At 38.7% G+C, this 23623-nt stretch overlaps 1 protein-coding gene across 4 annotated transcripts in view; it reads left to right on the top strand.

Annotated features, from left to right (window-relative positions):
- Positions 1-23623, top strand: part of Rad54l2 (RAD54 like 2) — a 159120-nt gene that overhangs the window by 38052 nt on the left and 97445 nt on the right. For 2 of the 4 annotated variants that reach the window (XM_071615675.1, XM_071615674.1), the window contains one exon: positions 10423-10500. The exons of the other annotated variants lie outside the window; for them this stretch is intronic. The gene's annotated coding sequence lies outside the window, so the exon portion shown is untranslated. The remainder of the gene's footprint in view (positions 1-10422; positions 10501-23623) is intronic. 4 annotated transcript variants of the gene reach the window in all.

Genomic DNA, 23623 nt, shown 5'->3' with positions numbered 1-23623 from the left:
GCACAAAATAATCACACAAGGGACAGAGATACCTTTTTCTTTGGGTTCTGTGACGGGTCCTGTGACGGCTCCTCTGACTAGAGAGAGAGAGAAAGAGCCTGTGCATGTGCTGAACCCTTTTATTGAAGAGAAGCCATTCAGATGAGGTCCTTGCCTCATTTCAGGGGGTTGAATCTAGCTTTGTGATATCGGCTGTCATCAGATTGACTGAATCTAGGAAGGCCACACCCAAAGGTAGAGCAAGAGAAGGGGACACACAAAGGGAGTTTCCATGGAACATTCTAGCCCAAACAGGGCAAAGGGGTAGGATTATAAAAGAATAGGTGAGTATAGCTCAACCCTAGGGGTATGCCTACTCAGAAGACTGACCTTGCTATCCCAGAGGGGGCGGGGGAGGGGGGTGTGGGGAGTCACTACCATGCCAGACTACAGTGATCTTTCAGATCCCTGTGGTGCTTTAGGACTGGAAGGCAAGGTAACTCAATGTGGTTCCACACACCCTCCTGCACCCATCATCTAATTATCAACATAATTTCAACAATTGTCATCACTTCCTCAATTTTCTTACAATGTATTCCCCACTCTTTTGTTGTCATATTTTAAAGCTAAAATCCCAGATATTGCCACTGTTTGTTTCTAACTAATATAATAACATTTTACATTTTAAACATCATTATCATGTTATTTTATCTGCAAATTAATGGTATTCTCTTAATAGAGAAGACTTGATTTTAAGCCTGGCTGGGCTCCTTCCTGTTCAAATTGTGCAATTTATGACCTTTTTTCTTATCATGAAATGTGGTGAGGATAATGGTTAAAATTCTACCTCAGAGGGTTGTTGTGAAGTTATTGTATTTATTCCCACATTACATATCCAGCTAGCACAGAGCTATATATATATATATATATATATATATATATATATATATATATATATATATAATTTTTTTTTTTTTTGGTACTAGGGTTGAACTCAGGGGCATTTAACCACTGAGCCACATTCCCAACCTTATTTTTTAAAAATTAATTAATTAATTAATTTTACAGTATAATGCATTTTGACATGTAGTACACAAATGAAGCATAACTTCTCCTTCCTCTGGTTGTACATTTTCAGGGCCATTCCACTAGTGTCCTGTTTTGTAGTTTCTATTTAGAGACAGAGTCTCATTGAATTGCTTAGGGCCTTGCTAAGTTTTGAGGCTGGCTTTGAACTCACCATCCTCCTGCCTCAGCCTCTTGATCTGGGATTACAGACAGGCATGCACCATCACGCCCAACTTTGTCTTTTCTTGTTCTTCAATTATATATTTATTTAGCAAATATTTATTGAGTACCTATGTGTTAGCTGAAAAGGATATGCTAACTTTGGCTTCTAGAATCCTATACTCTGTTTTTGATTCTTTGCTTGCCTCTCAGATGTGTTCCCTCCTCTAAACCCCTGTGCTTGGGATTGAACTGAGGGCCTTTGCATGCTAGGCAAACACTCTACCATTGAGCTACCTCCCCAGCCCCTCAGATATGCCTTTAATGTTTTTGGTACCAGGAATTGAATCCAGGGATGCTTAACTATGGAGCCACATCCCCAGGCACCTGCTTTTCTTTATTTTGAGACAAGGTATTGCTAAGTTGTTGAGTCTGGCTTTGAACTTCCAATCCTTCTGCCTCAGCCTCCCAAGTTGCTGATGTTACAGGTGTGTGCTACTATGCCAGTCTAGATATAGTTTTAAAAAATACATCTGCCATAGGTGTGGACATAACCCAGGTTTATGTTTTCCTCTTATATACCCTCTGTAAGTCTGGCCCTTGGAGATTTAGCTCTTCCACCCCCTCATCTTATCCCAATGACTCAGTTCTGTAACTCTTTTTTTTTTTTTTTTTTTTTTTTTTTTTAAATTTATCTGTATACAATTTTTATTTTTTTTTATTTTTTATTTTTTTTCAGTTCTGTAACTCTAAGTCTGGTTTCTTCACCAAGCTACAAACCCATTCTCATCCTGGTTTTTTGGGCAAATGTTAAGTACTATGAACTGAGTCTATAGACCAGAGATGCAACTTAACCTCAGACAATAAATTCATAACTTGTGCAAATCAGTCACCTTTCTTGATCTTGGTGTTCTCAGTCAGAAAGATGGAAGGACTGGACTAGAGACTGAAGCCCTATCCACCTTTAAAAGCTTGTCAGCTATGAGAAGGTGGTTTCAGAAATGTTCTCTACTTAGCATATCAGGAGTCACATCCATCATCCTGCCCGCAAATACGGTTGCTAACTTCCCTAACCTGTTCTCTCCTGGAAAATACAGGCTTCAAAACCTTATGGCCCTTCCCTCTTTTTTGTCCTCAACCTTAGGGTTAGTTACTTTATAGTTCTTAAGTTAATCCTGATTCCTAGCTCTTCCCAGAATACTTTTGCCTTTTTTCAGCTGTGCATCTGCCTTCATGTGGTTTCCTTGCCTGTATTCACTTTGTTTTTCCTGACTCTGTGTTCTAGCTCACATATGCCTTCTCCCTTCTGACAGTCATGACTGGCAAAGAAACAGTGCATCAGTGGCATTCCACAATGTGCTTGGAACTTCAGATATTTGTGTGCCTAAATTTTAATTTTTAAATTAAAACAATTTTTTTTTTTTTTTTGTAGTACTGGGGATTGAACCCAGGACCTTGCACATGCCAGCAGATATTCTACTACTGAGCTACATCCCCAGCCCTTTTTATTTTGAGACAAGTGAGACAAGGTCTCACTATGGTGCCCAGGCTGGGCTTGAATATGTAGTTCTCCTTCCTTAGCCTTCTCCGTCACTGGGAATACATTTGTACACCATGCTGGGCTTGTGTTCTTGAATTTTTTTCATCTTCAAGATTGTAATCTCCTCATACAGGCACCACGTTTTCTTACATTGTATATAATTATTGCAGTAGATTTGCAGTAAATACTGACTTAATGTGTGAACTAAAGCAGACTTTAAGTAAAGAACATTTATGCAAATGTTTAGAAACACAATGTCCTAAGAATATGGTATTTTTGTAGTGAGGAATGAAGGCCTACTTTATGAAATGGTACCATGGTACTAACTTGGGTGTTCATTCCTTGATCTCATAATTCAAGAAATCCTTTTTTCCTGGCTTGTCTTGGAATTGGGACATTTTCTGACTCTTTTGATAATATGATTTAGCCTCTTTAAAGCGTAGCTGGTTTGTTGTCATGGGACAGTGAAAGGTAATTTTCAACATTTATTGCAAGCTAATTTATTATGTACTAGACACTGTGCTAAGTGCTTTCTTTTCTTTTACTTTATATTTAAAATAATCAGATGAGATTATTTTCATTTTCGTTTTATAAATGAAAGAACCAAGGTTTAGAGAAATTAATAACTTTTTTAGTGTCCTATACATAGAAAATGGCAATGCTGGTATTTTGACCCAGGTCATCTCATCTCAGAGCTACTCTTTTTTTTTAATATTTATTTTTTAGTTTTAGGTGGAAACAATATTTTATTTTTATGTGGTGTTGAGGATCGAACCCAGCACCCCTCGCATGCCAGGCGAGCGCGCCAGCACTAGAGCCACATCCCCAGCCCTTAGAGCTGCTCTTACCTCATTGTACTATCTTCCTGTCCAAAACACATCTACTTTCAATTAGCCTATTTGTATAGCACTTATCTTTAAATAGCTTGTTATGGCATTCTTTTTTCCAAAAAAACTAGCTGTTCCTCTATTCTTTCTAATTTTGGTGGAGGGCAAGCCACCATTTTTTTAGTCACTGAGATTTTAAGCCATGGAGTCATATTTAATTCCTCTTTTTCCTTTCACTGTTGACTTTTCCTGGGTAATACATTATACTTACTCTATTCTTTCTGGTTTCCTTGCCTTACTCTTAACCCATGCCCTCCAGGTCTAGCAGTTACGATAATTGATTTTTCCTTCCTCTTTTCTTATCTCTACAGTCCTTCTGAAAGGTTTGTCTTTTACTCATCTCTCTCCAATTAAAAATCCTTCCCTGGGGCTGGGGATGTGGCTCAAGCCTGGCATGTGCAGGGTGCTGGGTTCGATCCTCAGCACCACATAAAATAAAATAAAGGTGTCCACCGAAAACTGAAAAATAAATATTAAAAAATTCTTTAAATAAAAATCCTTCCGTGGTTCCTGTAACTGAGGTTGCACAAAGATAGTTTTTAAGTGTGTTAAAATTGCTTGGGAATTGTCTTTAAAACTACTGAAGTCCTCACAATAATATATGAGGGCCATGTTACTGTTTCCACGTTAGAGAAAAAGGAAAGAAGAGACTGAGTCACTTATACAAGTCCTTTAGGTAGTTCTGGCTACTAAAACAAAATACTACAAACTAGGCTTAAATAGATTTATTTTTCAAGTTCTGGGGGATGGGAAGTTTAAGATCATGATCAAGATCAAGATGCTGGCTGTGTGGTGCGCGCGGTGCAAGCTTGTACTCCCGGCATCTTGAGAGGCTGAGGCAGGAGGATCGAAAGTTCAAAGTCAGCCATAGCAACTTAGTGAGATCCTGTCTCAAAAAAAAAGGGGGGGGCTTTGGATATGGCTCAGTGGTTAAGCACCCCTGGGTTGCATCCCTGATACCAAAAAAACCAACCAAACCCCAAAACAAAACCAAACACCTCCCCCACCCTGCAAAAATAAACAAAACAAAGATCAAGTTGCTGGGTTATTCAGTTCCTGGTAAGAGCCTTCTTCCTGGTTTGCAGATGATGGTTTTTTGCTTTGTCCTCACATGGCAGAAAGATCTTCTACCACATGTCCCATCCCTTGAAGGCTGTGCCCTCATGACCTTATTACCTCTCAAAGAACCTACCTTTAAATATTATCACATTGGAATTAAAGTTAAACACAAGAATTAGGTGGGGGGCACAAAGATCTTCAGTCCTTAGCAGTTATGTTGGGGAACTGTATTTTTTTTTTTTGGAGGAGTGTACCAGGGATTGAATTCAGGAGCACTCAACCACTGAGCCACATCCCCAGCCCTATTTTTTTTTTTTTTTTAGAGAAAGGGTCTCACTGAGTTGCTTAGCTCCTTGCTTTTGCTGAGGCTGACTTTGAACTCTTGATTATCCTGCCTGGGTCTCCTGAGCCACTGGGATTACAGGTGTGCTTCACTAAGCCCAGCTAGGGTTATATTTTTTAACAAGCTTCCTAGATTCTGATGCTCTGACAGATTTAGAAAATACTAGTAACTTTCAACCCCTTTTAGAATCCCTGCCCTAAATGCTGCTTGGTCATGGCCACCTTGCTGGTGCCTTTCCTGATAGTGTACTTCTCTGATTCTTCTTTCCCTGACTTTCTGTGCCGATTCCTTTTTTTTTTTGACTCCATTATGGATTGACCTATCCCCAGCTCCCCACTGTATGTTCTCTTATCTTCCATGTTTGACACTTCAGCTACTTGAATGTGGTGAAAATATCCAAATCTGTATCTCTGACTTCATTCCATTTTCTGTCTGCTACTGTCATTTCACAGTTAACAATGCTGTTACTCATCTTGTTGTTTACGACATTGGACTCTGGAGTTGAAAGTCTAGGTCAGAATCAGATTCTCCCACTCTCGGCTAGGTGTACTGGAGAAGATCACTTAATCTGTTTAAATTTAGATTCCTTATCTATGAAGTGAGGATAATAGTAATCTTCCTTATGGTATTGTGAAGATTCAGTGAGAGAATGTTGATTGGAAACTCAGCAATTTGGTAAATATTTATTGAACACTTTGCTTTGTGCCAGGTGAATGGATGTTGGGAGGCAGTGATAACCAAGGTGTCCTCTCCATGAAGGCAGTTTTTAGCTGGCTACTGAAGTGTTACTGGCTTTACCTCCTTAGTCTCTCTGTTTCTTCTTTTCTCCCTTCTAATTGTCACTACTGTAGTTCAATCTCTTATTATCTCTTGTCTAGACTATTATAAGAACTTTCTACCTAATCTCTATACTTTCAGATAGCCACCAGAGTCTTCTCAAACTGAAGAATTTGGCTGGGTGCAGTGATGCATACCTCTAATTCTAGCAGCTTTTTAGGCTGAGGCAGGAATATAACAAATTAGAGACCAGCCTGGGAAACTCGGTGAGATCCTGTCTCAAAAACTAAAAAAGGGCTGAGAATATAGCTCAATGGTAGAGCACCCCTGGGCTCAATTCCTAGCACACCCCACCCCCTGCCACAAATTTGAGAATTGGGATGATGCCATTTCCCTGTTTGAGATCTTTTAGTTTTCCCAGTGGGAGGAAATGAGTTGTGGGGAGGATTTCCTGAAGACAGATGTGAAGACCACTTAAGAGCTCAATAGGACTCAGTGGCATAGACAAGAAAGTGGTACTGTCACATATTTGTCAATCCTTGTTTAGCAGAAAGTTCAGATTCCTTAGCAAGGGCCCTAGGACAGTGCAAAATTAAGATCTGACCTGAGAGCTGGGGATGTAGCACAAGTATACTCTTGCCTAGCATACATGAAACCCTGGATTTGATCCCCTGCATTGAATGAATGAATGAATGAATGAATAAAGATAGATAGATAAGTAGGTAGATAATCTGGCCTGTTTACTTCTGATCTCTTCTAGTCCCCTCATTTGCCCCAACCTCCAGCTCCATGGAACTGTGCTTCTGTATATATATATCATTCTCTCTCCCTGAATGACTTTATCTTTCTCTGTTTATGGAAAGCTTTATTTGTCCTATAATACTCAGGTTGGTTACCTCTTTTGGGATGCTTTTATCTGCCTTTCCAGGCAAAGGTATTAACTTCAATCATTTTATCTTTCTGTTTTCCTTTTCTTCCAATTCCCTTCTTTCCCTTCCCTCCCTTTTCCATTTCCTCCCTCCCTTCCTTTCTTTCTGACAAAAAATTCACATACCACAAATTTTACCATTTTAGAGTGTTTATTTCACCAGCAGTGTATGAGTGTGCCTTTTCCCCCACATCCTCACCAACATTTGATTTGTATAGCTAGAGATGATGAACATTTTTTCATATGTTTGTTGATCGATTGTATTTCTTTGAAGTATCTTCAGTTCCTTGGCCCATTTATTGATTGGGTTATTTGTTTGTTTGTTTTTGGTGAGTTAAAAGTTTTTAAATTTTGAGACAGGGTCTTGCTAAGTTGCTTAGACCCTAGCTAAGTTTGCCAAGCCTGGTCTCAAACTTGTGATCCTCCTGCCTTAGCTCCCCATTGGCTGGGATTACAAGTGTGTACCGCTGCACCCAGCTACATTTTGTTTATTCATTAGTTGACAGAAGAACCTTAGTAATTTGTATTATCATTATACTTGTCAGTTTTCTCATGGTTTTTGTTTATATATTTGTTACTCTGTGGCCAGAATCCTCTCATCTGTACATTTCAGTGCCAATGAAATGGCAGGTGCCATTGATTGATGAAACTAGGCGTGGTGGCACATGCTGGTAATGCCTGTGACTTGGGATACTGAAGCAGGAGGATCATAAGTTGGTGGTCATCCAGGGCAACTTTAGTTAGACTGTTTCAAAAAAAAACCAAGAATGTAGCTCCGTGGTGGAGTGCCCCTGGATTCAATGCCTAGAACCAGGGAGGAGGGGTGGGGGGGATTGTTGCATCATTTTATCTCCCTTTAGAGGAAACACGACTGCCTTTTCAATACCTCTCATCTAAGTCATGGTTCCTGGGTAGAATGTCCTCCCCTCCCTCCTCATCTAATTCAGCTTGCTTTAGAGGTTGTTTCAAAATCTCTCCTCCTGGAAGGCTTCCAACAGCATCCAAACTTTAATCTCTTGCTACATTTTCTTCACGCTGGTGTACTTGAAATGTTTATTCACTAGGCACTTAATAAATATAGTTTTGTACTGGGACATTAAACTCACTAATACCAGGACTCCCTTTTTTTTACCTCCAGTACAAAGGTGCTATAACTAGTAGAATTGCATCTAATATTTTGCCTTACTTAAATTCACCTGTATACTTTGCAAAAGGAGAGAGGGAGAGGATGAGGATGAGGAAGAGGGAGACTGAGTGACAGAAGAAAGAAATAATTTAAATAGCTAATTAAAAAAATTAAATTTATATTTTAGGTGTAGATGGACACAACACAATGCCTTTATTTTTATGTGGTGCTGAGGATCGAACCTGGGTCCCGCCTGCGCTAGGCAAGTGCTCTACCGCTGAGTCACAATCCCAGCCCCAATTTTTTTTTTTTTTTAATTGATATGGTGTCTTGCTATGTTGCCCAAGCTGTTCTTGAACTTGTGAGCTCAAGCAGTCTTATCTCCACTTCCCAAGTATTTGGGACTACATGTGTGTGCCACTGTGCCTTGTTGATAGTGTGATTTTTATTCACTATTTCACTCAGCAAGTGTTTGTTCACTGGCAGTGGATGCAGTTCATCCCATTACAGTTAGTATAACTGACAAAACCTATAAGTGTAGAAAATTCCTGATCATTGACAGAAGAGAAATTGTTTAGGTGACTAGGGGCACGAGTGATGATGGTCTATTATATTAAAAACAAATGAGGGTTATACTATAGAGAATTTTTGACTCACAGAGACTTACTGGAAATGATAAAGGAGAAAGATGAATTGGGAGAGGCTGCAAGCTGCAATCTGTATAAAATTGTGTACTAGTTTAAGCAACAAATACATGAAAATAAAAAATATTGTAGATCTTAAAGAGTTTTTCTCCCTTGACGAATCACTTCTTTAACTATTCGTTAAGTGAAATAGCAAAGAATGACTTGTAAAGAATACAGTCAAGACATTTCTTAAGAGAAATCAGCTACCAATAGAAGCATCAACAAAACAACCTACTCAGTTGGAAGCTTACTCTTTCACATGCATTATTTCTAAATTTTGTCTCCACTGTTATTTTTCTCTGCATTTTCTCTTTCCAGCTTCTTAACTTCTTATAAAAAATCTTGATTTTTTCTTTTTTTTTCATAGTAGGAATTGAACTGCAGGGCACTTTACCACTGAGCTATATTCCTAGCCCTTTTTATTTTTGTTTTGAGACAAGATCTCATTAAATTACTGAAACTGGCCTCGAACTTGCAAACTTTCTGCCAGGGCCTCCAGAGTTACTGGGATTATAGGCATGTGCCACTGGCCCCCAGCAGGAATCTTGGTTTTTAATGAGAGCAAATTGTTTTATTCTTAAGTGCTTAAATGTAGTAACTTTGGTGTTTTATACTTGGTAATTCTTTGCCTCCCTTGGCCAATTCAGATCTGAAGTGGTACATTCCAGGACCTTACCTGGTTACTTTCTTGACTTTGGATGAACTTCACCATGTGGATTACTCTGGTTATCTCTAGTTCTTCCATTTCCCTGAGTGTTTATCTATTTATTATTAGAGGAATTGGTTTATCCAGTTTTGTCTGAAAGGAATGCTTGTTTTCCGGGATTAAGGCCAATGTTTTTTTGCTTAATTTTTGGGTAAAACTATCCCAGCTGCTGCTCCAGAGATGAGCTCTATGAAACCAGTTTTATTTATTTAGGAACCATATAATACTCATTATGGCAGAAGATATTATACACATATTGGAAATACAAACAGGCGTTCTGTAAATGGAACATTGGTTGCCCATAAGAGAGCCAACTTACTGATGTGTACAGGGCTGTCTCAACTCAGAATCTTCCAAATGGACTTGAGCCATGATAAGGTTATACAGTGTTTTTATAAGAGACAGGGTAAAATGTGTTTTACATCTGTGTAGGATTTGTGATGTTCTAACTGACTGAGTCCTTATTATGTTCCTGGGTCATATGCTATGTGAACCCTCATAGCCCCTGAGTGTAGGTGTCATTATCTTAATTGTACAGATGAGGAGAAGCTAAGTAATTTGCTCTAACTAAGTGGGGCCATTAAGCCAGTCCTCTGACACTAAAGAGCTCCCACCTTGTGATACACCTACCACATCTATTGTGGTGCTGATGGTAAAAGCTGACATATGTGGCATGTGGTCTCTAGCCTGGGCTGGTGTCTGAAGAGGAGGTGACAGTAGTCTTAGACCCTGTTAGGGAAACCTGAAAAAGAAGCCCTGTGTGTCTTTTACTTTTATTTTTTATTTTTAAAATTTTTACTTGTGAAATACAATACCTAATTAATTAATTAATTCAATGGGGTGCTGAGGATCAACCCAGTGGCTCATACATGCTAGGCAAGCATTCTACCACTGAGCCACAAACCCAGCCTCTTCTTTTACTTTTAATTGAGGCTTGAAGAACAATGTTCTACTAGCCCAATTTGTTTTACTTCCCAAATAGTTCTCAAATCTGGCCTTTCCTTTGGCTTTTTAACTGGTCTTTTATTTTTTATTTCATTTTCTACATTTCTTCCAGCAAAATTCACTTCCTTCCTTCCTTTTTGCAGTATTTATAATTGAACCTAGGAGTGCTCTCCCACAGAGTTATATCCCCAACCCTTTCTGTTTTTTATTTTGAGACAGGGTCTACCTAAAATTGCTCAGGCTGGCCTTGAATTTGTGATCCTCCTGCCTCAGCCTCCTGAATCCCTGGGATTAAAGGTATGTGCCACCATGCTGGTTTTCCTTCTTGTGCTAGGAATTGAATCCAGGGCTTCATGCCTACTAGGCAATTACATTATTACTGAGCGGAATCCTCAGCTGCTGCTGCTTCTTCTTCCTCTGCCACTTCCTCCTCCTTTCTTCTTTCTTCCTCCTCCTTCTCCCCACCCCCCTTTTTTTTGTGATACTAGGGATTGAGCCCAGGGCCTCAGGTGCATTAGGCAAGTGCTCTGTCATTGAGCTGTGTCTGGAACCCTTCTTCTATGTTTTGAGTACTTGCAGTGTGATAAATATTGAGCTGTGTATTTGTATAGTATAATTTATCTTTGTTCAACACTTAATCTTCTTAAGAAACTTTGAAGATAGGGGATAACTCCATTGTACAACTGAGGAAACTGTGGTTCAGAGAGATTAAATAACTTGTCTGAGGTCACATAGCAAAATAAGCTAAGATTTGTTTTTGGCTTAAAACTGCATGCACATCTGCATGCCGACCAAGCTGCTGGGATTACAGGTGTGCACAACCATGGCTGGCCAGGCCTCACTTTTAACACTTTTCTTCTTTCCTGACTTGATCTAATCTGTGTATTTTTGTGTCCCCCAGTAGATAGATAATGTTTTGGAGATTTGACTCTAGAAGCAGATATTTCAGAAACTACCAAAACTTCTGCAAAAATGAGCTCTTTTAATTTAAACAACTTGGAGTCGGTAAGGGTCAATTTTTGGCCTGAAGGTTATAAACCTGTTAAAGAAGGACCTAATGTTTTTCATATTTTGACAATTGGGTGTGTTCAGACTATCTTTGTAGATCTTCTTCTTTTTCTTTTCTCTTCTTTCCTTTTTGGCATTGGAGATAAAGCCCAGCGGCACTCTGTCACTGAGATACATCCCACACCCTTTTATTTTTTGAGACAGGGCCTTGCTAAGTTGCCCAGGCTGGCCTCAAACTTGAGATCCTTCTATTTTCAGCCTCCCAAGTTGGTGGGGTTATAGAAGTGTGCCACAGAGCCCAGCTATTGCTTTTTTTTTAATGGACTATTTTGTTGAATAGCATTTTTTTTTTTTTTTTTTGACTGGTACCCTAGCAGACTGTATCCCCAAGGAATGGCTTTTGTTTCATAAGATGTAAGGGCTTTCCAAGTATTTGTTCTGATTTTTTTTTTCTCTGAAATGTCACAGAATAACCTGATCTAAGACCTCAGAGTGCTTTTCTTTTTCTTTTTGGTACTGGGGATTGAACTCAGGGACACTCAAACGCTGAGCCACATCCCCAGCCCTATTTTGTATTTTATTTAGAGACAGGGTCTCACTGAATTGCTTAGACCCTCACTGTTGAGGCTGGCCTTGAACTTGTGATCCTCCTTCTATTCTGCTGCCCTTCCTATCCCCCCTACTCCTCCCCTCCTCTCCCATCATTTCTCTCTATCCAATCTAATGTGACACATTTTTTTTCTTTTTCTCATCACAACATCATATATGTATTCTGTATAATGATGACGTTCTCCTTGCATCTTCCATGCAACTCCCCTTCTCCCTCTTTTTCCCCTCCCACCTCTCTTCCCTATTTAGTGGTAATCTTCTTCTCATGCTCTTCCTCCCTATCCCATTTTGAGTCACCCCCTTATATCAGAGAAGACATTTGGCATTTGTTTTTTAGGGATTGGCTAACTTCACTTAGCATAATCTGCTCTAATGCCATCCATTTGCCTGCAAATGCCATGATCTTGTTATTTTTTAGTGCTGAGTAATATTCCACTGTGTATAAATGCCACATTTTTAATCCATTCATCTATTGAAGGGCATCTAGGTTGGTTCCACATTCTAGCTATTGTGAATTGTGCTACTATAAACATTGATGTGGCTGTGTCCCTGTAGTATGCTCTTTTTAGGTCTTTTGGGTATAGTCCGAGAAGGGGAATAGCTGGGTCAAATGGTGGTTCCATTCCCAGCTTTCCAAGGAATCTCCATACTGCTTTTCAAATTGGCTGCACCAATTTGCAGTCCCACCAGCAATGTATGAGTGTACCTCCCCCCTCCCATCCTTGCCAGCACTTATTGTTGTTTGACTTCATAATGGCTGCCATTCTTATTGGAGTGAGATGGTATCTTAGAGTTGTTTTAATTTGCATTTCTCTGATTGCTAGAGATGGTGAGCATTTTTTCATGTATTTGTTGATTGATTGTATATCCTCTTCTGAGAAGTTTCTGTTCAAGTCCTTGGCCCATTTGTTGATTGGGTTATTTGTTTTTTTGTTGTTTAACTTTTTGAGTTCTTTGTATACTCTAGAGATTAGAGCTCTATTTGATGTTTGAGGGGTAAAAATTTGTTCCCAGGATGTAGGCTCCCTATTCACCTCACATATTATTTCTCTTGCTGAGAAAAAAACTTCTTAGTTTGAATTCGTCCCATTTATTGATTCTTGGTTTTAACTCTTGTGCTATAGGTGTCTTATTAAGGAATTTGGGACCTGCTCCCACGTGATGAAGGTTAGGGCCAACTTTATCTTCTATTAGACGCAGAGTCTCTGGTCTGATTCCTAGCTCCTTGATCCATTTTGAGTTGACTTTTGTGCATGGTGAGAGAAAGGGATTCAATTTCATTTTGTTGCATATGGATTTCCAGTTCTCCCAGCACCATTTATTGAAGATGCTATCCTTTCTCCATTGCATGTTTTTAGCACCTTTGTCTATTATAAGGTAGTTGTAATTTTGTGGATTTGTCTCTGTGTCCTCTATTCTGTACCATTGGTCTACCAGCCTGTTTTGGTGCCAGTACCATGCTGTTTTTGTTACTATTTCTCTATAGTATAGTTTAAAATCTAGAATCGCGATACCACCAATTTCACTCTTCCTGCTTAGAATTACTTTAGCTATTCTGGGTCTCTTATTTTTCCAGATGAATTTCATGATTGCTTTTTCTATTTCTGCAAGGAATGTCATTGGGATTTTGATGGGAATTGCATTGAATCTGTAAAGTGCTTTTGGTAATATGGCCATCTTAATAATATTAATTCTACCAATCCACGAGCAAGGTAAATCCTCCCATCTTCTAAGTCTTCTTCTATTTCTTTCTTCAGGGTTCTGTAGTTTTCATTGTATAGATCTTTCACCTCTTTTGTTAGGTTGATTCCCAGATATTTTATTTTATTTTTATTTTTTTGAGGATATTGTGAATGGAGTAGTTGTCCTCATTTCCATTTCAGAGAATTTGTCACTGATATACAGGAATTGATTTATTGGTATTGATTTTTATCCTGCCACTTTGCTGAATTCATTTACTAGTTCTAGAAGTTTCTTGGTTGAACTTTTTGTTCTGCTAGGTATAGGATCATGTCATTGGCAAATAGTGCTAATTTAAGTTCTTCTTTTCCTATATTTATTCCTTTAATTTCTTTCATCTAATTGCTCTGGCTAGTGTTTCAAGAACTATGTTGAATAGAAGTGGTGAGAGAGGGCATCCCTATCTTGTTCCAGATTTTAAAGGGAATGCCTTTAATTTTTCTCCATTTAGAATGATGCTGGCCTGAGGCTTAGCATATATAGCTTTTACCATTTTGAGGTAATTTCCTGTTATCCCTAATTTTTCTAGTGTTTTGAACATAAAGGGATGCTGTATTTTGTCGAATGCTTTTTCAGCATCTATTGAGATGATCATATGGTTCTTGTCTTATCTTTAAGTCTATTGATGTGGTGAATTACATTTATTGATTTCCATATATTGAACCAGCCTTGCATCCCGTGCTGTAGTTATTTTTAAATCTCCCTTAAAATCTTTTACTTCCCCAGGTTGGGTGGCACACACCTGTAATCCCAGTAATTCAAGAGATTTAGGCAGGAGGATCAAGTTCGAAGCCAGCCTGTGTATCTAAGTGATTAAAAAGATTGGAGATATAGTTTGGTGGTACAGTGCCCCTGGGTTCAGTCCCTAGTACTGTAAAACAAACAAAAACAAAACCTTTTTTCTTACTGTCAAGTTTAGAAATAGCCTAGAGGGAACAACTTTTGGAAAGCAAAATTAAATAGTTTTTTCAGTTACTGATAGAAGCAATGTAGGGTTTTGAATCTGTTGGCAATAGCTTTTTTGGGGGGATGGGGTAGGGACTGAACCCAGAGCATTCTTGCATGCTAGGCAAGTGCTCTACCACTGAGTCCATTCTCAGCAGCTATACCGTTTTTATCCTGGTATTAATGGCTTATGTAGATATTAGCTTTCTGAAGAGTTTGAGCTTGCTGCCAGGGCCTGCTAAAGCCTAGGAGGGGAAATTCATAGGCCAGAGTATCTTCCCCAAAGCAAGGAAATGGTTGGTCTCTGCCTTATATAGGAGAACAAGAATATTTCACTCTGGGCCATAGTTAGCAGAATCCATTAGTTTTGGAGTCCCTATATTAGATGTACCTGAAGATATAATGATTTGGATGCCTGACCACATGTAAATATAGAGTGAGGAGTTAGGAATAGAGAGACTGAATCAGAAGTAGAAAAAGGGACTTTTGAAGTGTGATTTCTCCTTTAATTTTTTTAAAGAAGGCTAACTGGTTTTATCAGGATGTATCAAAGGATAGACATTGGCACATACAGTCTATTGAATAAATTTGCTCAAATGTGATATAATAGGGAAAAAAAGAGTTCAAAGAGAACTGTCACATAGCTTTGCAGGACCCATACTGTTGATGACAGTGGAAAATATGTGAGTCCTGAAGTCAGTGTTTATATAACTGAGATTAGACAAATAAGCCTCTTTCTTCACTCCTGTATACTACTCAATCTAATGGCTAGTCCATGTTTTGGGAAGCCTGCATGAATTGCCATATGTAAGTACCAGGAATTTACCATATAGTTATTGTTTTTTATTTTTTTTCCTTTACTGGGGATTAAACCCAGGGGCATTTTGCCACTGAGCCACATCCAGCCCTTTTTATTTTTAATTTTGAGATAGGTCTCCCTAAGTTGCTTAGGTTAGCCTCAAACTTGTGATTCTCTTGATGTAACCTTCCAAATTGCTGAGATTATGGCATGTGCTACTTGTTTGGTGATTTTTGCTCTTATTTTTAAAATCGTTAAAATTTTTTTTGTATTGGGGATTGGACCATACAGCAAAGTATATATTTAGATCTCAGGGAGCTTTACTACAGAGCTACCTCCCAACTCTTTTTATTTTTTATTTGCTGAGGGTCTCAATAGGTTGCTCAGGCTGGCCTCTAACTTGGAATTAAATTGCTGAGGGTCTCACTAGGTTGCTCAGGCTGGCCTCTAACTTGGAATCCTCCTGTCTTAACCTCCCTAGTTGTTGGGATTACAGGTGTGAGCCACTGTGCCTGGCCATTATTGCTCTTTTAAATAATGTTTTTAAAAATTGTGACTTCCAAATGGGTATTAACAGGGGCTGGGGCTGTAGCTCAGTGGTAGAGCACTTGCCTAGCACATGTGAGGCGCTGGGTTGAATCCTCAGCACCACATAAAAATAAATAAAGGCATTGTGTCCATTTACAACTAAAAATATTTAAAAAGTGGGTATTAAGAGCATCTAGAGATAAAATCAATTTTTTCTATATTGCTTTTTTACTCAGTCACCTTAGTGAGTTCATTTGTATTTCTAATAGCTTGCCCATATATTTTCATGTTGAAATAATATACTCCTTACCTGTTCAGAGTTTTCCTTTCTTTTTTGTCTTTCAGGATTGAACCCAGGTGTTCTTTGCCACAGAGCTACATCCCCAGCCCTTTTTATTTTATTATATTTTATTTATTTATTTGGTACTAGGGATTGAACCCAGGGGGACTTAATCACTGAGTCACATCCCCAGCCCTTTCTTTTATTTTTTTATTTTGAGACAGGGTCTTGCTAAGTTACTAAGGGCCTTGCTAAGTTGCTGAGGCTGGCTTTGAACTTGTGATCCTCCTGTCTCAGCCTCCCTAGTTGCTGGGGTTACTGGCTTGCACCATGCCTGACTGATAATTTTCTTTTTTAAATCCAATCTTTATGCCAATTTTTTGGTTTTCCTTATTTAGAATCCTTATTTTTTTTTTTTTTTAATTTATTTTTTAGGGGTGGATGGACACAACACAATGCCTTTATTTTTATGTGGTGCTGAGGATCGAACCCAGGTCCTGCCTGTGCTAGGCGAGCACTCTACCACTGAGCCACAATCCCAGCCCCACGAATCCTTAATTTGATGTTAATAGAATCACTGATAGCATACAACCTTGTCTTCCTGAATTTAAAGGACATACTCCCAGTGTTTCGTACTAAGTGTGGTAAATGTTTCTGGTCAATTTTCTTTATCCTTTGTAAGAAGCTTTCATCTATTTTGCTGAGATTCTGTCTTCTTTTGGAATCATTAATAGATTTTGAATTTTATCTAAGACTTTTATGCATCTTTAGAGATAGTCATGTAATATATCTAATTTAATCTGATAGTTCTGTTATGAGAAGATTTTTAGGAGTCTGATCTTTATTACTTGGATTACTCCCTCATATATTGGCACTTTTGGATTGTGAGCAAGGCTTTCTTTCTTTTTAATTTTAATGTTGTTTAGTTGTTGATGGACCTTTATTTTATTTATTTATCCATGATGCTGAGAATCCAATCCAGTGCCTCACACATGCTAGGCAAGCACTCTACCACTGAGCTACAACTCCAGCCCTTCAGCAAGGAAATCTTTTTGTGGTTTGAGATGAGGAATATATCAGACATGCTTTGTGCTTGCTGCTAAGCAACCAAGGTGTATCAGTTGCTTGGGATCACTTTAATTTTGGTTAATTTCTTGGACCATACAGCAAAGTATATATATTTAGATCTCAAATTGGTTGGAGGGCAGATGGTTACAGGTTTCCACTGGATACTTTTTTTTCCTTCTCTAGCTTAGGTTGACACAAGTTTCTATGTTGTCTCTGTGTTTGGTGGACTGGTTTTTCCTAGTTTGCTTTTCATGAGAGAATAAATATTCAAGGTCCTGGCTTTGTGTCAGCCCCTCCTTTTTATTTTTTTGCAGTACTGGGGATTGAACCCAGACATGCTCTCCACTGAACTATATCCCCAGCCCTTTTTATTTTTGAGACAGGGTCTTCCTTTGCTGAGGCTGGCCTTGAATTTGAGGTCCTCCTCCCTCAGCCTTCTTTACTGGCATGTCTCATTTTCCCATCACACCAAGTCAGCTCCTCCTTTATAGCTTCTTTGAGCCCAACACGTTGACTCTTATCTCCTTCCACCCCCTCGTGATTATCCTCCTCCTTTCCCCAGAACCACTACAGTGTCAGCTTTTAAAACTCAAGAGACTTAGTCTGTGATTTTTAGTTTGCTTTTCAGTTTTGGTCCTTGGGGATTTCTGATACCGTCTTGTGAGCACAGCTGTGTATTAAAATGAATGCTTATTATAATTTTTTTGAGGGTACTGGAGATTAAACCCAGGGCGCTTTACCACTGAACTACATCCCCAGCTTTTTAATTTTTTAAATTTTGAGACAGGGTCTCACTAAGTTACTTAGAGCCCTCACTGTGTTTCTGAGGCTGGCCTTGAACTTTTGATCCTCCTGCTTCAGCCTCCTGAGTTGTCGTTATAATTTTATCCACATTTCTTGGTTTTGCTATTGGAGAAATTTTGCAGCATCTCTTGTCTGCCAGTGGGTCAAGCAGGAAGTCCTTGTCCAATGTGTTAAATGTGCATTTTTCATTATGTTGTTATCTTGTTGGTTTCCACTGGTTAGTTTCTAGACCTGTGATTAGAATTTTTGGTGCTTTCTTGACTTCAATTTTGGTATACCCAGTATTCAGTGAAGTACTTCCTTTCAGTTCCTTTTTTTTTTTTTCTCTCTCTCTCTCTCTCTCTCTCTCACTCTCACTTAAAAAAAATTTCTTTGTGCATGATGATAATTTTATAGGTTTTTGTTGCAAAGGTTTGATCAGTAGGGAAGCTATAAAATGACATACTTGGCTTGGAATGGTAGCCCCACATTTGTAATCCCAGTTGGTCAGAAGGCTGAGGCAGGATGATTGCAAGTTCCAGGCTAACCTGAGACCCCATCTCAGAATAGAATAAAAAAGGGCTGATGATGTAGTTCACTGATAGAGTGCCCTTGGGTTCAATACCCAGTACCGGGGGAAAAATGACATACATAATCTTGGTTTATGTTAATTCATATTCTCTCTCTCTCTCTCTCTTTCTTTTCTTTTGGTACTGGGGATTGAACCCTGGGGTGCTTTACCACAAGGTTATGCCCCCATCCCTTTGTTTTTAATTTTTTAAATTTTGTGACACATTCTTGCTGAATTGCTTAGAGCCTTCTTCAGTTGCTAAGGCTGGCCTTGAACTTGTGATCCTCCTGCCTCAGCCTTCATGTCACTAAGATTACAAGCATGCACCATCAGTTTGTGTTAATTCTGAAATTTGAAATGGGGTGTACTTCATAATTATTGATTAAGACAATAGCAGTGCTAAAGGCATATGTAAAACTGCATGGCTCCTTTTTATATGATATTTTTAGAAGTCTATATAACAAAATATGGAACTATATAATTTTTATGTTTTTCTTAGTAAGATCTAGTTTGTATAATATTAATATTAAGCAAAAATTTCATTAGAGATCTTTCTACTGTGTCACATTTCCAAGCTAATGAAATAAAAACTTAATGATATGAACTTCATTAAGAGCAGGAATGTCTTGCTGGGTGTGGTGGCCTGGGCCTGTAATCCTAGCAACTATGGAGGCTGAGGCAGGAGGGTTCCATTTTTCTGGCCAACCTCAGCCATTTAATCAAGACCTTCAAGCAACTTAGTGAGAATCTGTCTCAAAATAAAAAGAACCAAGGATGTTGCTTAGTGGTAAACCATCCCTGGCTTCAAAAACAAAAAACAAAATCAGGAATATCTTAACATGCATACATGTGAATGTGAAGATGGCTTCCTGTCAGAATTGTTATGAAAGCCCATGATTTTTTTATTTCAGTTAATGGGAGAGGCAATGAGATTCTAGAAATGGCTGTGTATGGGGTGGTCAGTAGCCTGTCACTTAGTGTGGCCAAGTGGCAGCTTCTAACCTTTGGTATATGATGCACTGTAGCTGTCAACATTGACCTAGCTGGGCCTTTTGTTCAGCCTCACTGTTATGTAACAATGAGTTGCACTCCTCATTCTTGTTTGCTGTGGTAAGCAGGAGGAAGGATTAATCTCATCGTTATTCACTCACTCCCCTTTTTTGGCCAGACATTTTAATTTTGGCTGTAGCACTAGAGAAATGTCCACTTGAGAATAGGTCCCAATAATGTTTAATAACTACTCATTGGATGAGTGACCAGAAGATTAGAACCTGCAGTGGAACGTGCTACACTATAGATTCTGAATCTCTGCCCTTAAGATTTGGCAGTTGTCTCTCACTGTTCCACTTCTGTTCTTCACTTTCACTCAAATAAATTGTCTTAATGGTTGCCAAGTGCTGTAGGTTGGCATAGTGAGCAATGATTAGGCAAAGATTAGGGGTTTAATTTCAAGGTATAGGCTTTGCCCTGCAAACCTAGATAGTCCCTTAACTGCATCAGGATGAATGCATATCCCTGGGTGTTTAGTATAATAGGGAAGAATGTGCCTTGTAACTTCCTTGGTGAGGCAATAGCACTACCTTTTAGCACTCATTTTTCTATTCCAAATAAAATTTTTGTATTATGATCCGATTTGATTTAGTGTTTATTCAAGTGATACAGGTTTCTTTGTGGCCCCAAATGACATTTTTGTTGATTCTTTCTGTTTTGGAGTCAGATAGTCTCATTGCTTCTTGCTCTACTTCTGTTTTTTTTTTTCCCCTTTGAATCATGTATTGTACTATCCCACAGTGCCTCTCAGAGTGTCTTTATATGAAAAGTGCTTAGACTTTGGTCTGAATAAATCACTAGCCTTTCTGTTTTTCCCTTTAATCATTCTTTCTCCAAAATAATTGTCAGCCACTTTTTTCCTCCTTTTTCTTCTGTTTTTGCAGTACTGGGGATTGAACCCAGAGATTCTCAACTATTGAGCAATATCCTCGGTTCTTTTTATTTTGAGACAGGTTCTCACTAAGTTGCTTGAGGGTCTTGATTAAATGGCTGAGGTTGGCCAGAAAAAGGGAACCCTCCTGCCTCAGCCTCCATAGTTGCTGGGATTAAAGGCCTGGGCCACCACACCCAGCAAGACATTCCTGCTCTTAATGAAGTTCATATCATTAAGTTTTTATTTCATTAGCTTGGAAATGTGACACAGTAGAAAGATCTCTAATGAGATTTTTACTTAATGTTAGTATTATGCAAACTAGATCTTACTAAGAAAAACATAAAAATTATATAGTTCCATATTTTGTTATATAGACTTCTAAAAATATCATATAAAAACGAGCCATGAAGTTTTACATATGCCTTTAGCACTGCTGTTGTCTTAATCAATAATTATGAAGTACACCTCATTTCAGATTTCAGAATTAACACAAACTGATGGTGCATGCTTATAATCTTGGTGACATGAAGGCTGAGGCAGGAGGATCACAAGTTCAAGGCCAGCCTTAGCAACTGAAGAAGGCTCTAAGCAATTCAGCAAGACCGTGTCACAAAATTTAAAAATGATTAAAAAAAAGGGGGGCTGGGCATGGTGGTACACCCCTGTAATCCCAGCACTTCCGGAGGCTGAGGCAGGAGGATTGTGAGTTCAAAGCCATCCTCAACAATGGTGAGGTGCTTAGCAACTCATTGAGACCTGGTTTCTAAATAAAATATAAAATATGTCTCGGGAGGTGGCTCAGTGGTTGAGCGCCCCTGAGTTCAATCCCCAGTACCAAAAAAAAAAGGGGAGGTGTCATAGCCTAGTGATAAAGTGTAACACATAATTATTGATTAAGACAACAGCAGTGCTAAAGGCATATGTAAAACTGCATGGGTTCAATCCATAGTACCAAAAAAGAAGAAAAAAAATGAGAGAGAAAGAATTAACATGAACCAAGTTTGTGTATGCCATTTTTTTCTCCCCAGAACTAGCACTTTCCAAAAAAAAAATTATTTTGAAACAGGTCTCCCTACATTGTCCAGGCTGGCCTCAAACTTATGATCCTGCTGCCTCAGCCTCCCAACAAGTTGGGATTACAAGTATGTGTCACCACACTCAGCTACTTTTTCTTTAAATTATTTTTTCAAGCTTTTAGTTCATTCCAGCCTATGCCCTTGTTCCCTTGACTATGACAATATCTCTTGACTCTATGGTCTTGTGTGAACTATTTTGGTCTTTATACTTCCCATTTGATATGAGGAAGTTTGGTTATGTCTCCATAGAATAGCCTCTATCTGAAGAGTATGGAATGTGCATGGCACACACACATATAGGCTATGTTCTGGTCTTTGACAGATGGTTCTTCTTCCAAGGTAATATCCATTATTTTTTGTTTATAGAAATAGGGTTTTACTGCAGACTACTGCAGATCCTCTTACTTGCAAAATCTATAGCCCTAGTTTTGTTCAACTCCATATGCTTTTCCTTAGAGAAGTTATAGAAGTAATAATTTGAAAGAAGAATCTTTTTTTTTCTGTTAGTATTTTGGCTTTAGGGCAAGTGTAACTTACTTTACCACTTCTCTTTGCTGAAATTCAGATGTCACAGTTTTCTTGAGTATTTATGTTTATTGTTTAGCTAGAGAGAGACTTGTAGGGCAAGTTCACGCGTGAGTCTGGTTCAAAGTGGTATGTCTTTTAGCCATATTTTATTTCTTTTTGGTACTGGAGATTGAACCCAGGGGTGCTTAACCACTGAACCCACATCTCCAGCCCTTTTTTAATTTGCGATAGGGTCTTGCTGAGTTGCTGAGGGCCTCGATAAATTGCTTAGGCTGGCTTTGAACTCGGGATCCTCCAATCTTAGACTCCCGAGCTGCTGGGATTACTTATACACCACTGTACCAGGCCTTCCAAACCTTTTTATTTCTTATTTTGAGACAGGGTCTTGCTAAATTGTTTAGGGGTTTGCTAAGTTGCTGAGGCTGTTCACAAATTTGTGATCCTCCTTTCTCAGCCTTCCTAGTCACTGGGATTATAGCCGTGCACCACCATGACCATGCCTGGTTTAAGGTATTTTTATAGTGCTGGAGTGAAAACGAGAGCATGCACATGCTCTGAGTACAGGTTAGATTAATTTTGGCCACAAAGCCATAGTAACATTTATACTATAGATAGATTACATAAGTCTCCTTAGAAGACTGTTCAGAACTGGGTCATATACCACACATAGAGTGAGGGCAAGCTGCTGAGTCCAATTTCTGCCTGCTTGTGGGATGCCATTTGTTTATGACATTGATCATGCCTAGAGTACAAGTGAGACTTTGACTTAATTTTTGCTGGGCTCAGGGAAAGGGAAAGATTCAACCCTTAGCAAGTGGACATTCTGTCTATATGCAAGGGATTGCTGGGAGGTTTAATTAGCCTTTTTAACCCTAAGTCATTGAGTCTAAAAGGAAAAGAAGTTTGTTCCTAATTTGTTACCAATTAACAATAGAGAATGGTCAGGTAATATTTTAGATCTGTATTTTGAAACACTACATTTTTGTACTTAAGTGTTTAAATCTTTGGAGAAGTAGAAACAGAAAAATGTATTCTCTTTCTTGCTGTCTCTTAGGAAGTTATTTTTACCACAAAATACTTCATCATGTATTTCCTAAGAACATGCTCTTACATAATCACAGATCAATTCTCAAAATCAAGAAATTTGATATTGATATCTTGCCCACAGTCTATACTCATCTATTAGTTGTCTATAGTACTGGACTTTGTAGTTATTTTTTCTTCCAGGCCTGGTATCTAACCCAAGATTCCACATTGCATTTACTGTCCTCTAATCTGAAACAATTTTTGGAGGATTATTTTTCATGTATGGCGAGGTTTATATACTCATTCTCAGAACCTTGTCTTCTGATATTGAGATCCTGACTTCCTTATGGCATTCTTCGGAAAGCGCTGCTACTTAGAGAGGAAAGGGTTGTGTTTGAATAGAATTCACTTGTGTAATACAGTCCTTCCACATTTTCGTAGCTGCTAGCAGACTTGGTATCTGAAAGGGTTGCTTTGGCTAAGGGAGGGGGAGGTATCTAATAGACTGGAAATGGTTAGGCTTTACAGATGGTCC

Source organism: Marmota flaviventris, chromosome 8, assembly GCF_047511675.1.
Source record: "Marmota flaviventris isolate mMarFla1 chromosome 8, mMarFla1.hap1, whole genome shotgun sequence".
Lineage (NCBI taxonomy): Eukaryota > Metazoa > Chordata > Mammalia > Rodentia > Sciuridae > Marmota > Marmota flaviventris.
Note: the sequence above shows the minus strand (reverse complement) of the source record. Positions and strands in the feature narration are given on the sequence as shown.